This window comes from Felis catus, chromosome A1 (genome assembly GCF_018350175.1).
Source record: "Felis catus isolate Fca126 chromosome A1, F.catus_Fca126_mat1.0, whole genome shotgun sequence".
NCBI lineage: Eukaryota > Metazoa > Chordata > Mammalia > Carnivora > Felidae > Felis > Felis catus.
In genome coordinates, this window is record NC_058368.1 from 127,438,788 (window position 1) to 127,455,813 (window position 17,026).

The 17,026-nt window shown below is 37.3% G+C and overlaps 1 protein-coding gene across 9 annotated transcripts in view; it reads right to left on the reverse strand.

Annotated features, from left to right (window-relative positions):
- The window catches only part of PDE4D (phosphodiesterase 4D), a 1,455,129-nt gene that overhangs the window by 576,533 nt on the left and 861,570 nt on the right, over nucleotides 1–17,026 (reverse strand). The gene's annotated exons all lie outside the window — the stretch shown is intronic.

Genomic DNA, 17,026 nt, shown 5'->3' on the forward strand with positions numbered 1-17,026 from the left:
TTGACTATCCCCAAGTTCTAGGAACTAGTTGTGAGGCCAGGGGTATAGTAGTGAACTATAAAACAGCCTAGGGGCTTTCAGTATAGCTGGAGGAGGGTCAGAAAAGAAAATGAATGAGTAAAATCTATAAACATATATATATACACACACACACACACACACACACACACACACATATATATATATATATATATATATATATATAGTAATAAGTTCTAGGAAGAAAAATTAAAAAGGAAGGGATATGGAGAGCTCCAGGAATAGAGATGGTACAGATATAAATATCAAAAAAGATAGACACAGAAGCCATCACAAAGAAGATCTTTGAATAAGGAGTGACAGATTTGAGGAAGTAAAGGGGTATTGGGGAGATTCAGGTTCTCACCTGAAGTAACAGAAAAACAGAGCCCCTGAAGCAGGACTGTGCTTGGAGAGCCAGGAGAATAGAAGGAAGTCAGTGTTCCGAAGCAGTAGTAGGAGCTGAATCAGAAGTGACAGGAACCCACAGGTGGCAGGTTACTGTGAGGCTTTTAATTCTGGTGAAGATCAGAAGTCACCAATGGGTTCCAGGCAAAGGAGTGACCCAACATGACCCGGGATTTACAAGTGCCACTCTGCTGATGTGTGAAGAGTAGACTGGAGTGAATAAAGAGGGTAGCAGGGATACTGGTTTTGGACAGTTGTCTCACAATCCAGATGAGAAAGAATGGTGGCCGGGAGCCAGCTGGCAGCAGTGGAGGGGATCAGAAATGGTCAGATTCTGGCTTATATTTGGAAATAAAGCTGGGTGGGGTTGCTGACTGGATTGGATGAGGTAGGTGGGGATGGGGAACAGGGGAGAGTCAAAGATAACTGTAGAGTTTGGCCTGAGATGGGAAATCCACGGGAGGAGTGTTTTGGCAGGGAAGAGCATGACTTTGGTTTTGGAAGTGTTGGGTTTCATGCAGACAATAGACAACCAGGTGGAAATGGCAGGTAGGCAGTTGAATATTAACGTCTGATTTCAGGAGAGAGGTCTGGATGAGTGGTAGAAATTTACCAATGGCATGTAGATTTTAAGGCTTTGGGATTAAATGAGATCATGAAGGAGATACACAGAGTACAAAAGAGTCCACAGACTAAGCTGGAGACATACCAATGCTAAGAGTTGAGGAGGAAGCAACAAAGGAGAATGAGAAGGTGTGGCCAAATCATAAAGAGGTAAACAAGGAGAACAAGATGCCCTGAAACTCTAGTGAAGAGAATATTTCTTCTCTGAATGTTAATATTAAGGCAACCATCAATTTATGTTAATAATGTCACACAGTGGAAATTATCTTAATCCTTGGCTCAGTTTTTTAAAGATAGATGATTTGAGTTTTAATTTATTAAAGGAGAAAAACATTCCCCATTTACATTTTGCAATTTACTTGTGTAAGCTGAACTTATTTCCAGGCAACTACATAATTTAAATAGGTGCTGGCCCATTTCTTAGTTTCTGCCCTAATGGAACTGATGTGACCATGGAGTTAACAGTGAGTTCAAACACTGCTCTACACTTACATTACTCCACAGGAAAAGGCAATTTTAAAATGCAAATATGTAGAATTAGGAAGGAAGACAATCATAGTGGACTGCACATCTTATTTTTAAAGGAAAACTAGAATGGGATTTTATGCCAATTATAATATCCAAGTTTCATTTCATAACAGGAATTACATTTTTGTTTCACTTTGTTTAGTTTTTTAATAAAAACCCAAAGATTTCTTGGAAGTGTGGGAAATACAGATTTAAAGATAAAGTAGAGTTGGGTGGATAAAGGCAGCACTAGCCCTATTGCCTGTGATCACAGTTCAGAGCTATAAAATGATATAGAATATGCAATTAAAGTGACAACATGCAAAGTTACATATAATCCTTATCTCCTATGGAGGTTCTTCAAAAAATTAAATATATAACTACCCTATGACCCAGCAATTGCACTACTAGGTATTTATCCAAGGGATACAGGTATGCTGCTTCGAAGGGACACGTGCACTCCAATGTTTATAGCAGCACTATCCACAATAGCCAAAGTATGGAAAGAGCCCAAATGTCCATTGATGGATGAATAGATAAAGAAGATGTGGTATATAAATACTCGGCAATCAAAAAGAATGAAATCTTGCCATTTGCAACTACGGGGATGGATCTAGAGGGTATTACGCTAAGCAAAATTAGTCAGAGAAAGACAGATATATGATTTCACTCATATGAGGACTTTAAGACACAGAACACATGAACACAAGGGAAGGGAAGAAAAGGTAATATAAAAACAGGGAGGGAAACAAAACATAAGAGACTCTTAAATATGGAGAACAGAGGGTTACTGGGGGGGTTGTGGGAGGGGGGATGGGCTAAGTGGGTAAGGGGTATTAAAGAATCTACTTCTGAAATCATTGTTGCCCTATATGCTAATTAATTTGGATGTAAATTTAAAAAAATAAAATTACAATTAAGAAATTAAAATAATAGAGATAATAATACCAGTCCCATGTACCTAATCAGATGCGGTTATGTATTTTAAAGCGTTTGCAAACAAACTACAGAATATTACAGAATGTCAAAGGACTAATTCACTGTGACTTTTTTTTGATGGGTGAAAATTTTAAAAGCACCAGTTGTTTTTCAGTCACTTGGAAGGAACTTATCTTTAAATCCACACATCCTCAGGCCACTCTGCAGATACTCAATTAAATTGAGTTATTTAACATGAGATTTTGGGATATTTATAATGTTAAACATTCTTGTTCTAGCCCTGCAGTCCTTGGATGGATGTCATTAGTATATATAAATGTTAGAATAACATTTATACTTTAGAAATTATGAATCAACTCCAAGATTTCCTAGGATGTATTAGACAAAATGAAATTGACCCCCAATGTGTTTAAATTCTCAGTATTCCTGCTATACTGTGACTTTCTGGTTCAGACATGAATGCCTTAAATGGCCTCATAAACTTGAAAGGCTCTTGGACATTCAATATCTTCCTATGACATTTTGATGAGTCTAGTGTAAATGAATCAAAAGCACATGGATTAAATTCCCCATGAACTACTACTACTCTTGGCTATGAGACACCTTAGGGAAAGTGTTTTGGCAAGGGGTCAAATATGCTTTGCTGACCCCTCAATATTTTCATGATTCTCAGTGGACATAGGCTTAGTCAGCATATTCAAAACAAGATAAAAGTGACCAGAAGTGCCCGTGTTTGCTTGGACGTCACCAGTCTTCCTGTCTCCTTCAACTGGGAGGAAAGGGAGTTCTTCAATCGCACAGTCTCTGTAAGCCGGGGCAACCTGACCTCCTGGTTTTGCTATAGGTTTATTCTGAATGTGAACTCAGTAAGTTTAAAATTCTTTAGACTGCCCACCTCACACTCTTAACTAGCTAGTTAGCTAAATAGAAGTGAGTTTAGACCAAAAATGGACTGTCTTGTGAATTATACTGGATTCTATCTTTGAAATATTTAAGATTTTATAAAGTATCTCCAACTTTTTATGAAGTTCTCCCCTCCCAATTCTTTAAATCAATAATAGTAAATAAAAAATATTTATGTTTGATCCATTCAGAATTGGGTATTTGAGATACTGTAAGACATCTTATTGGTGAAATGATCTTATAAAGAGATCAGTACTTTAAAGACTTTAGAAAGGATCTGGTTTACACCAATATTAGTCCAATATTTAGCAAAGTATGGGAAGTTTCCAATATATTTAATAAGTTATCACTGAAGTCCTCAAAATGGCCTTCTAAGGCTTAAAAAAAAGTAATTATGTTTTCTTTCAGCATCCACAATCTGTCTCAATAGTAAACCAAGCAGTAAGGCTTTCTAACTTGCAAGGCAAGTCAAATGTATTTGCAAACATGCTGGCTTTTTAAAAAACAATATTTTAGGCTATAATTTACAATGGAATTTCAAAAATGTAGTCATTTCCACCCATTTGATTCTTATTTTACTTTATATAAAACCAGTCATTTTTCAGTTTTAAAGAATTCAGCATGGTATTTAGGAGTCTCAGCACTTTCCTTCCATTTTGAAAATGTGCCAAGTATTGATGTGGTCAGTTCTAGGATTCCTCAAACCATTAGAAATTACAAGTGTGTGATAAATATACCAATTTTCTAAACTGGTAACTCATGTTGAATTTAAGAATAGGAGCTACCTACAAAAAACATTTCCAAGTCACCATATGTCAGTCCCTGCAATAGGGAGACGCTCCCTAGCGATTCTTCCAATTGATGGAATGATTAGCTGGCCCTTGTCATTTCAAATCTTATCTCTGAAGTGAAAGTAAACTGCTAAAGTTAATTTAAAATTTAGTTTTCCAACAGGTTTCAAACAGAACTACTCCTGTGGTTTGTGGTATAATGTTGCTCCCATGGAGATTATAATTCTTTTTTTTTTTTCCTTTTCTATGAATTTTCAGAGCTGAAATTTGGGTAGGGCAGTCTTCTATATAGACTCTTTTATTATGTATATATACATAATAAAATGTTATGTATATTTTATATATATAATATTATATATATATAGTATATATATACATACATTATACTTTAAGATTATCAAGGGTGATATAAATCTATTATTTAGACCTGATAATAATACATCTCTCCAAGATTTTAAAGTATTAGTCCAGGTGCATAAGATTTTATGCTTTGTTTTTTTCATTTTCTTTTAAAAAATTATCCATCAGTTTTCTTATCTCCCACTGCGGAGGGTACAGATTGTCTTCTCATTTTCTGTCAATAGTACGACTAAAAAATGTATCCGCCAACATGCCTACAAGCTTTATTTTAGGTAGGGAGATTTCAAACCTTCTTTGCATGTGGATGATGTAGCTAGAGAGCTACTGTGGCTGAGGACCTCTTCATCCCCTATGTCCAACTGTGGAGGGCACAGCTTTGAAATCAGTGTTGCAGTCCTGCACAGTGCAGGTCATTTATGCACCTCTCTTTCATGGCCACCGCAATGAACATTATGCTATAAAGTGGACTCTTAAAGTGCGAGATTAAAAGTTAGTGTTGATCTATGAATGTCTGACCATAGAACTAGGAATAAATCAAAGAGTCTGAAAATTATTCAGTAATTCCCACTTGGTATGGATTGAGTTGTGCCTCCTCAAAATTTATACATTTAAGTTCTAGCTCCCAGTATCTAAGAACATAACCCCACATGGAAATAGGGTTATTGCAGGTGTAAGTAATTAAGATGAGGCCATACTAGAGTAGATTAGGGTGGGTCTCGAATCCAATATGCCTGGGATTCCTATAAAAAGAACACTATGTGAAGAGACAGACACGCAAAGAGGGAGAATGCCACGTGAAGACTGAAGTTATGCTGCCAGAAGCTAGAAAAGAATCCCTTTCTAGTACCTTCAGAGGGAGCAACCTGACAATACCTAGATCTTGGATCTTTCAACTTAAGAACTGTGGAACAATACATTTCTGCTATTTATACCACTCGGTTTGTGGAAATTTGTTACAGCAGCCCTACTAAACTAAAATGCCACCCCCATCCTCAATTTCCTGCATTCTGTCTTCAGCTCTTACCATGCCAATGAAATGCTTTCCACCAAGCAGTAACCTCTATTCAGGTCACTCAGCTCCCTACTTGAAGCTTCTGACCTGTTGATCGCCCCTCTTTGAACCTCTCTTTACCATTACTTTTTAGTTTTTGTTTTCTTAACATTTCTGAACACCTCTTCTCATCTCATTTCTTCAACAGTCATTGACAGTTTTCTACGTGTCATGGCAAAAAAAAATATTGTGCAATAAATAAGAGTCTCTGCTTAAGGAACATAAAGTCAGGTGCGTGAGAGAAGTAAATCATTGAGTACAGTCTTATACTATAAGAAGTCTTGTGGTACAAGAATATGTAGGAAGTACACCCAAGTCAAACCTGTAGATTTTGGCAAAGATCCTTTAAGAAAATGACATATAAACTGAAATATAAAGGGGGGTTACTGATGAAGGAGTGGAAAATGGGAGAGCTGGGCCAAGGGAAAGAGGTGCTCTAGGCACAAGGAGCAAGAAAGACCTGCACTTCCAAGAGGGTACAATGAGTGCACAACAAGAGGGTACAATGAACCTTGAGAACTGTGATCAGAGCTATGTGCAGAGTACAAGGGAGAGAAGAGCCTGTCCAGAGAAGAGAGCAGGTGTCATATCCTTATGGGCTGCATATGTCAAGTAACAAAGTTTGGACTAGATTCTGAAATCAAGCCATAGCCATGAAAATGTTTATGCAGGAAATATATATCATCATATTTATCTTTTAGAAATAAATATACTGAGTATTGTGGGAGGAACGGACATGTAGAAGTAAACAAGACGGAAAGCAGAGGCACCATTAGGGCATGGTTGTGGTATTTCAGAAGAGAGATGATGGTGGCTTAGCCTGAGGTAGCACCTGTGTACTGTATGCGAAGCAGTGACTCACCTTGGAGAATACTAGAGATAGAACTGATACGACAAATGATTGGACAGGGAGGATGAAGGAGAGAAAAAAATTCAAAAGTAATAACCAAATTTTCACTTGTAAGATTTGGTGAAGACTGATCATTCACTGAGATAGAGACACAGGGCAGGGAACAGATGGGGGTGTGATGAGAAGGGGCTGGAGGTGGGAAGGTAGTCTTGGATATACAGAGTTTGGAGATGTTGTGTAGATAAGTTTAGAAAACAAATCTCACATTCAGGGGAGAGATCCAGATGAAAGTGGAAGACTAGTAACTGCTTCTTAAGTTCTTGAAATCATCTGTGGAGGTTTTGAAAAATACAAGTTCCTAGGCCCAACGAACCTCTAGTAATTCTGCTTCAGATGGTTAGGATAGGGAATGGACTGCTGTTTCCATAGGATTTACAGGTGATTCAGATGCATGGCCATGGGTAGGCACCCCTGAGAATTGGAGTGAGAACACAGAGGACCATGAACAAAACACAGTGGAACACTATCATTTGCAAGAGAGACAAAGGATGGAGAAACTTCAAAGAAGATGGATAAAATGAAGCAGACGGCTAGAAACTATTTAAAAATAGAGAGTGGTCAATACTGTAAATACTGAAGATGTCCAAGTGAAATAAAGACTGGAAACTATTCACTGGATTTAGCACTAAAAATTTCCATATCTATAGTGGGGGAAATGCAAAATCAGGAGAAAAAATGTAAAATCCTTCGGTTGCAAAGATGAGAAGGGCAGTAGGTGGAAGGGGAAAGGAAGGCTAATGAAACTTTGTTTTTTTCATTGTTTTGGTTTTGCAAAGGAGTATTTTGAGCATGTGTATTTCTTGTAATTTTTTCCAGCTTTCCTGATGCATGATTGACCAATAAAAATTATATATAAAGTATCAATGTGAGGTTTTGATGTATGTATGTATTGTCAAATGATTACCACAATCAAGCTAATTAGCATATCCATCATTTCACATAGTTACCATTCTTTTGTGTGAGGTAATAAAACTTGAAACCTACTCTCTTAGCAAATTTCAAGTATACAATACAGTATTATTAACTGCAGTCACCATTATGTGCATTAAGGTTCCAGAATTTTTCTAAGTGAAATTTTGTACCCTTTGATCATTGTCTTTCCCCCTTTCCCTTACTGCCCAGCCTCTGGTAATAACCACATATATATATTCCATGTATGTATATATACATACATTCCACATAAAAGTGGGATCATACAGTCTTTGTTTTTCTGAGTCTGGTTTATTTCACTTATCATGATGTCCTTCAGCGTCATCTGTGCTGTGACAGCTGCTGATGTTAATGAGTCAATATGTGCAGTGATGCAAGAGATACAAGTGAAGTGACAGGTGAAGGAGGAAGTGCACCAAGGAGGCAGAAAGGGATAGGATTCGAAGCACAGGTGTAGGGTTCTCCTTCAGACAGCAGAGATGGAAGCTTCCAAGTGACAGAAGGGGAAGGGTCTTAGTGTAGGAGAAATGGAGACAAGGTCGACTATAAAAAATATGTGCAGATGTTGGTAGCATTGAGGCTCCCTTCAGTTGAGATGAGAGACCATAAACTTGCCATGGTACCAGTATATGTGGCAATGATTTTCTCTGGAAACTGTATGGGTAAACATGGAAAGATCACACAGCTAAATTAATCCTGGCTTCTAATTTTCCTATTCAGGCACAGCAGAATAACAATGAAGGGCTCAGCAAGAGAGCAGCTGAAATAGACTACTGGGTGTTTAACATGTTAAGAGGAGCTAGAAGGAAAGAAGGGTATGTTGGGGGTATGGGACATCTGAGTGTAAGATTTCAAGGTTGGCTGGGGCAATTCTGGGGGATCACAAAGCATGAAAGTGACCATGGGTGTGGATAGTCAGAGCAGAACTAAAGCCAAGGTCAAGGGATATTAGGGGGCTGGAGATGAGAGAGTACAGGTTTGCTTTTCATCCTTGGCTGTGCATTAGAAACACTTGGGGAGCTATAATATCTCTCAATACACAGGCCCCAGTGAAATCAAGATCATTGTGAACAGGATCAAAGCATGAATATTTTTTAAAGGTACAAAGGTTGAGAATCACAGAACAAGTGCTGTTGCCTTTTTGTCTAACTGGGCTCCAAAGTCACACAAGATGGTAAATTGCATTCAAGATGAGTCCTTTTGGTTCTAAAACTCTTACTTAGGAAAACATTAAGGGAGAAGAGGGAAATGGCAAAACAGCCAGCATGGGGAAGTAACAAAGAGACCCAGGAGCTCTTAAATACTTTGTGGTTTATGTTAAAAAGTAAATGCAATTTGAATGGTATTGTTTGACATCTTCCTTACAGGAACCTAGAGAAACTTCCTATAACCTCATTACCCCTCTTCTCCTTGAAAATTAAAGACTTGAAAATTAAACATATCCCCACTTTCCTTCCCTCTAAAAGTTCAATCAGACAAGATAGAGTCACCAGCCTATAAAACATTACCAGATTCAATTCTGCAATTTCCAGCCTTGACTTCAGAGGTGTCTCGAATTTAGTTTCTTAGACTGAGGACAGTCCTGGCTCGTGTCTCAATTACCACCCAGTCCCAGAGCCTGGAGACTTGGTCAGAACCCTTCCAGAGGTTGCATATGAGCATAACCCTTGCTTCACAAATAAAAGCTCAAAATTAGTAGATGTTCTTAATGTTTCTGGAGACAGCACCTTTATCCAAGACGCACTGAATAGGAAACAGCTGAGTTCCTCTTGTGACCGTGGTGTCTCCAGTATCCTGGAATTATAGGTTTTCATAGGAGTTTACCCAGATTAAGGCTTTAAACATGATCAGGAATCAAATCTAATAGGTCCATATATGACGCTTCATCTTATCAAAGCAGCAAAAGAATGATTGGGTATCCTTTGGCACAGTAAGTAAATCACAGCAGTTTCTTGTGGAATAAATCTGAGGGATGTTTTTCTCCTTGTTCTTTTGCCTACAGTGACAGAGGCCAAGGCCATTACCCTGAGAGGTCTAGGGTGGCAAAAGATCTTGTTATAAACAAAAGCACTCATAATCTTAGTAGCCTGTAGTCCCTACCTAGTCTGGCTTTGAAGGTATTGAATAGTTATTTAGACTCAGGTAACTAAATCATTTTATTTGATTGTTTTTCTGACCTAATAAATCAGCTAAGAATAAGGATATTTGGCTAATTAGACTGTAACAGTGAAGACCAAGCAAAGGATTTTTAGGGCAGTAAAAATACTGTGTATATTATAATAATGACTATATGTCAGCATACATTTGTCTAAACCCAAAGAATATACAACACTAAGAGTGAACCCTAAGGTAAACTATGGATTTGGGATGATTATAATATGTAAATGTACGTTTCTCCTTGGTAAACCATGTACCATTCTGTGTAACATTGATAATGGGAGAAACTGTTCATGTGTGAGGGTAGGAGGTATGAGGAAATCTCTGCACCTACCTCTCAATTTGTTGTAGATCTAAAACTGATCTAAAAACATAAGTACTTAGAAAAAAAAGGGGGGTTACCTATGATTTCAAAAGATGAAACTTGCCTGAACTTAAATGTGAAATTAAGTGGCCTGCTAGAGTCCAAGTTCAAAATCTGACATTTTCACTCAGAAAACAGAACTCCTTCTGCTATACTCCTTTTATATAAATGTATATGCATACTCACACAAACATATACGGATATATGTATACATACACATAATTTTTTTAAGAGAAGACAAACATTTCAGAAGAAAAAAAAGTATTACAGTTGGTATCAATAACCATGTGGGATAAATTTAAAAGGTAATAATTCTAATTTTCTACAAAAAAAGTCATGGCAGAGTCATTAGAGTGCCAATAAACAAAACAAAGAAAGCAAACAAACAAAAACATTCAGTTTCAATCTGACTCTGTTGGGACTGGTAGTGTGTAGCTCATTTCTATCCAAGTTCAGATCTCAAGTCTAAACCTTGATGTACAGCTAATGTTAAGTATCACAATGGCTTTTCCTTTGTTTCAGACACACCTCTGTTTCTCTCCCTTTCTACTGTTTTTCTGCACCCAAAGGAAAAGGACTATCCCTTCAACTCTTCTGTCTTCCATGTCCAATCTTAAGGAAGCCATGCTATAGTTGTCAAAGCCAGCTCAACACCATTCAGGAGAGTTCTTTAGCACAAGTGAAGTCATTAGCCTGAGACTCACCATCAACCCAATTCTCAAGTCAATAGGAGGACTGAGAATCTTGAATCAGATACCAGAACCTGACAAAGTACTTGAAACTGCTGCCAGTACACCATTACTATAAAGATCCAACCGGTACCTTAGGGCTAGTACTTTCTAAATTTACCCCATTTCCCATTACCACCACATCTCTCTAGTCCTCCTGTCAACACTCCTGATTCTTTATCTTTGTGATCACTACCCAAGATGAAAATCCCTTTAACTTTGTTCTCACCATATTTCACTGATATTAAGATGCCTCTGATTGTGAGATGCATCATCAATTTGTTAATAGCTTTTCAGAAGAAAAAAGCCCTACCTTATTAAATGAGCACATCCACTGTATGACTCATCCTAATTTCAGAAATGTTAAAATAATAAAAGGATACTTCAAAATTGTCAAATACAGACAGAATGTCCTTGCTTATAGCCTTATTAGGTATAGTTTTCTTCCGCTCCAATATGTTCTGTAAGGCCCTATACTCTCATTTCCACTGTACCTCCAGTAAGGCACTACCCATTAGAATTCCTTATGGTGATAGAAATGTTCTAAAATTGGTGCTGTCCAATATCCAGAACCACATGTGGCCATTGAATGTTCCAACTGAGAAATGAAGTATTTTATTTTATTTTAATTTAACGTGCAAATGTCCACAAGCAGCTAACAGCTACATGTATTGGTTAGCACAGTTCTGGAACTCCAGATCTAGCATCCTCAGGGTCCATTAAGTGGGCACTACTTCTCCAACAGTTCTCAAAAAATGGAATTATGTATTTCTTTGTATTACTATGACTTAGGAGTACTTAACCAATCATAGGGCTCTCCACTGCCCTTCCACACTACCACTCCATCATCATCTTTCAACTAAAACTGCCTGCTCTGAGGTCCACACCATCTGTTGTTTCCTGGTATCCAGAATCCCCTTCTAATAACTGCATGATAATCTTATACGTGGGTCACAATTTTTCTTCTTGTTTTAATTTGTGCTGTTACCCTCAATAACAACCTTTATCACGGGGGCAGTTTCTTCATATTCAGCCCACTTCACATTGGAAAGCCAAAGTTATGAAGATGGTCATCTCTAACTCTGCTTTTTAATACTTTAAACTCTGTGGTTACCCTCTCTATCTTCATATGAAGGTATTTGAAGGTACTTTTAAATTTTTGAAATTTAAAAATTTAAAATACTGCCACAGTTACCATCTTTGACTTAATGTATTATTTTAAATCTCCTAGTTCACTCTGAATTTTGGATTCACCCTGGTAAAAACAACCAGACCCCAGAGCTCTTACCTCTGATTTTTTATAAACCTTGATACCCATCCTTTCTTTGTACCTTCTAGAATGTTAAGCATTGTTAGTAAAAACATTAACCAGGTGACTGGATGCTCCATGAACAATGCTGTTTACTTTTCCCAAGGGCTCAATGTTTGTCAGGAATACCATTACTCAACAAGTTATTAAAAATCTTTATATTATTTTTAAGTTCACAACCTCATTTTCCTTTACTATTGGTAGAAAATAATGAGAATACTGAAAATAGCTGATATTTCCAAATATTTATAATGTGGCATGCACTATTCCAAGCATGCTATATGTATTATATCATTTGCTACTAATAAACATTATTTGATTGTGTTCTATTGATCGTACTATCTTTTGTCACCTTAAAGAGAAGAAAATATATTTAAAATTTTCTCATTAAATGAAAGGATAAAAGCCACCTCACATGACCTGGCTTGACATGTCTCATCTGAAGCCACTGCTCATCTTCTTTCCTTTTCCTGTATTTCAGAAAAATAATGCTTCTCCTTTCCAAAGGAAATTGATCCACAAAGCCTCTTAATTCTTTCCCCTTTTTATCTTTCAAGACCTTTCTCTTGCTTCCATCCACACTGTCATGCTTTGGGACCTTCTCTTTATCTTTCTCTGGCACCTTCAGTCCATTTCTCCCCTCCTTCCTATGCCCTCATCCCAGCACACAATGATTCTTCTTTTTAATCTATAAATTATCATTAAAAAAAAGTTCTCTCTCAAATCCACCCGTTTCCCCGCTTCATTATATTTCCTTTCCTTTCCTGCTCCTTCAAACTATCTTACAGGGTGTAGGGGCAATGTGGGACTACACAGAAAGAATGACACCAGGCAGTGGTGAGGTAGGAGGCCATGGATATGTGGTGGCACCAATACAGCAGCTTTCAGCTTTAATATGCGACAAACTAAAATGTTCACTCAGATTGCTGGATAGAGGTGTTAGATGGAGTCTGCCACCTGATCCAAACATCAGGACATCTAGTCCATATCTTACCCTTAAGAACTATTTCAATACCTGGTCATGTCTTCATTTTACCTGGTAGTTCTTCATTTCTCAAATAATAAAACCTTCAGCGTTCCTTTAAGCCCTTACTGTTGGATTTCTCTCTGTATCGGTTCTGATCCCTACATTTTAATTCCTCAAAGATTATCATTTGGCCAAATTTTATGGCTGTTACTCTATTTGTCTTAGCATTTACATATAAGATGGTTAGTCATTCCAACAACCACCCTCCTTCTATGTTCTTTCCATCGTTTAAATTTCTTGACAAGAATGATACATCTTGGCTGGTGCAGAATCCTAAGATGGCCCTGTTACCTTCAGACCGGCTGTTACTCCATGATTATATTAAGGTAAATGGAAAAGGGAGTGTTTGTAGCTGTGCTTAAGGTTATTAATCCCTTGGCATTATGATAGATTTGGGGGGGGGGGGGTATGTCTAGCCTAATCACATGAGCCCTTTAAAAGAGGCAGTTTTCTTTGGCTGGAAGCAGAAGAGGAAGTGAGACAGATCAGAAATGTGTAAGAGATTTGGCATGAGGGCTTTCAATGATGACATGGAGATCACCAAGGGCACCTTAGTGGCCCCTACAGCAGAGGGGACCCCAGCCAACAGCCAAAAAGGACATAGGGACTTTGGTCCTATGACTGCAAGGAACTGAATTCTTCCAGTGAGAGGAATGAGTGTGGAAGATGAGCGCATGCTACAGACAAGACACAGCCAACCAATACCTTAATTTCAGCCCTGTGAGACACTGAGCTCAGCCCAGCCTAGTCAACCTTGGTTTTGGTCCTGAACACTGTGAGATTAAAAAAAAAAAAGTGCTGTTTTAAGCTGCTAATTTTGTGGTAATTTGTTATCAGCAATAGAAAACAAATACAGCCAAAAGCATCTGGGTAATTTGTTGCCCAGATGCTTAACTAAGATACAAGATCCTCTTAACTAAGGATACAGAGTTACAATCTCTGTAATTACACTCTCTGTATCCTTAGTTAAGAGGGCCTTGTATATCATAGCTTTAAAACATAAATTTGTGAATTTTCTCTTAAAATGAAGTCTCACTTCAGTGTTACTTAGAAAACATAGGGTTTCCGGCAATTGTCTCTTTAAAATATCAGTTAGATTACCTTTTTAGTCATGGATTCCTTATAGCATTCCAAAATAAGGTGATTTATTTAACTAATGGCTAGTGTCTTTATTTGGATCTGCCAATGCATTAAAATAATGTTTGTTGAATAAAGTCACAGCTGGACTCTGAAGTATTCAATGTGGTGAGCTTCCCTCATCTCAAACACTGTAATAAAAGTCTATCAGAAAGTTAGATGTTCAAAACAAAATGGTAACCTGGAACCATGGACATTGTTAATTAATGGCTATTACTTTACAGAACAAATTGGTGACTTCATTAATTTCTTAATTTGGAGAGCCTATTATATGAATTTTCGTTAAATAGACTTAAAGTTTGAGTTTGCAAGCACAGAAACAGAGCGTTTTTTATAAAAACCCTGTAAACTAAAGTAAAAACCTAAGAAAAACATTAATATTTAGATGTTGAAAGGATGAGCACTGTTTTGTTTAGCTTTCAGCAGTAAAGACATATTAAGATCCAAATCATGTCACAGGTTATTTGCAGCATGAGAATAGGATCAATATTTTGATTGAATAAATTAAGATAATAACCTTAATGAGCAGTGAGCTAAAATACCAAAATGAAGTGAGGAATGGAGGTGTTTTGAGAGCGTGTGGAGGCATGAACTTTTATCGCTTTCTGTTCCAAAAACCTAAATAAGATCTTTAGTCTACATCTTAAGATTTATTTCTTATAAATATTTTCCAGTGTTGCTTTTTTAAACTCCATAATCCCCAAATGATAAAGATTTTGATTCTTTTGAAAAATGTCCTGACAGACTTACCGTAACATTTTGTATTTTGCACACATTTATTTTCTCACACTTTCCCTATCCAGTTGCTAGAGAAGATAATGTTCTATAACCACATTTAGGTAATAAAATCTCAGTTACATACCAACTTAGAGTCTAGGGCCTCAATAGTACTTTTTTTGTTCTTTAAAAAAAAAGAACATATTTTTTTCCCCACTAAATATTCCTGGCTCACTGGAGGCAATCAATTAATGTTCCTCATTAATTAAGGAATTAATTAAAATAGATGATGATGAGTCTGATGATGTCAGTGGTATCACAGTAGGAAATACCCTGAGACCACCTATTATTCTCAGAAAAGTCACTAAGCCAGTGGCATGGGTATTTTTGCTGTTCAAATAAGGATTAAAACAATAAAAATAGAAATTATTAACAATGTACTAAATTCTAAGATTATTTTCCTCAATACAGAAGCGTATTGTAAGTTAGGTGTTATATACATTGTATTTATTCTTATCTAGGCACTGAATTTTATGCAAACAATATGCATTCGATTACTGACTGCATTTTGCATTAATTATGTCCTCTTTCCCTCTACCCTTTGTTTCACTTAGCAGGTGATATCACTGAACCTATCATCAAGGAGCATGATCTGGGAGTCAATAATGTATATGAAGACACATTATTACCCTGAAGCATCGGAGAGATTTTTATATGAAGTCAGAAGAGTTTTCCCGAAACTCTTTTTTTTTTTTTTTTTTTTTTTTTTTTTGTGTAGATTGTTATTCATAGCAGTGGTTCTCACCGCCAACTATGAAAGATGTTCGTTAGCCTTTGGGTTGTTTTCTGAGCATGAAATCACCACAGCATTTGCTTGTACCTATGGCAGAGGCTGGAGAAGGGTGGTGAAAATCTGTACTTCCCAGGGTTGAGGGAAGAAATGAGCTCACATCAGACACGTGCTGGCTCCTAGCTAGCCACACCTGCACCTGCATCTATATTTTATCCTTAGGCAAGAAATAACTCAGTACAGTGTCCTTAAAGACTTTGTTTCTCAAAGAGCCATTTGTAAGTTTTGCAAAACAGAGTCTGTAGATTAATCATCTACACCTACCTCTTACTTATCTAAAGAGGAAAGAAATTAAAATAAAAAAAAAAACTGCTGCTGCAGAATCCACAGCAAGTATGTTAATGCGATTCTCATGACAACCCCTTTGCAGCCCTTTGAAACCTCAAGTTATAGTTTTAATTTAATAACTGAAGAAAGGAATGTTTGCAATATACCTGTACCACGAGGAGGAAAAAAGAAAGGAGAACCTGATCAGGGGCATAAGAAAGCAGCAGTTCAGGGTCATGGCATTCTATCAGGCAGAATTGGCTCAGTTCTGCATTATCCCTAATACCTTTGTTAGGCTTCCATGGTTCTCTCTGTGTGTACGTCAGTGTCTCACAGGGCATTCTCCAATAGCAGAAATGTTCTATATCTGCACTGTCCAGTACAGTAGCCACTGGACACAAGTAGCTATCTAAGTTCAATTTATTAAAACAAAGTTAAAAATTCATTTTCTTTCACACACATATGGCTAGGGACTACCATTTTGAATAGAGAATGGTACTGTTTAAGATATCTTATTTATAGCACAGGGACACCTGGGTGGCTCAGTTAAGTGTCCAACATCGGCTCAGGTCATGATCTCACAGTTCGTGAGTTCAAGCCCTGCATCGGGCTCTGTGCTGACAGCTCAGAGCCTGGAGCCTACTTTGGATTCTGTGTCCTCCCTCTCTCTCTACCCCTTGCCTGTTCACACTCAGTCTCTTTCTCTTAAAAATAGACATTAAAAATATTAAAAAATTAAACAAAATTAAAGATATTGATAGCACCTATCATTGATTAGGCCCTGATCTTAAGCCAGACCATTTATCTTTTTTTTCCCCCATAAATACTTGTTAGGGATCTATTTTGTGCCAGGTGCTATTCTGTGTCCCAGTATAGAACGATGTACAAGACAGCGAAGATCTGGAACCCATGGGGATTTCAGACTAGTGTGGGCAACAGAAAAGGAATAAGAAAATAAATAATAATATTATTTACTTTTCTTTACTTTTACATATTATGTAGGCAAGGAACTGAGTGTGTAGGGGAGGG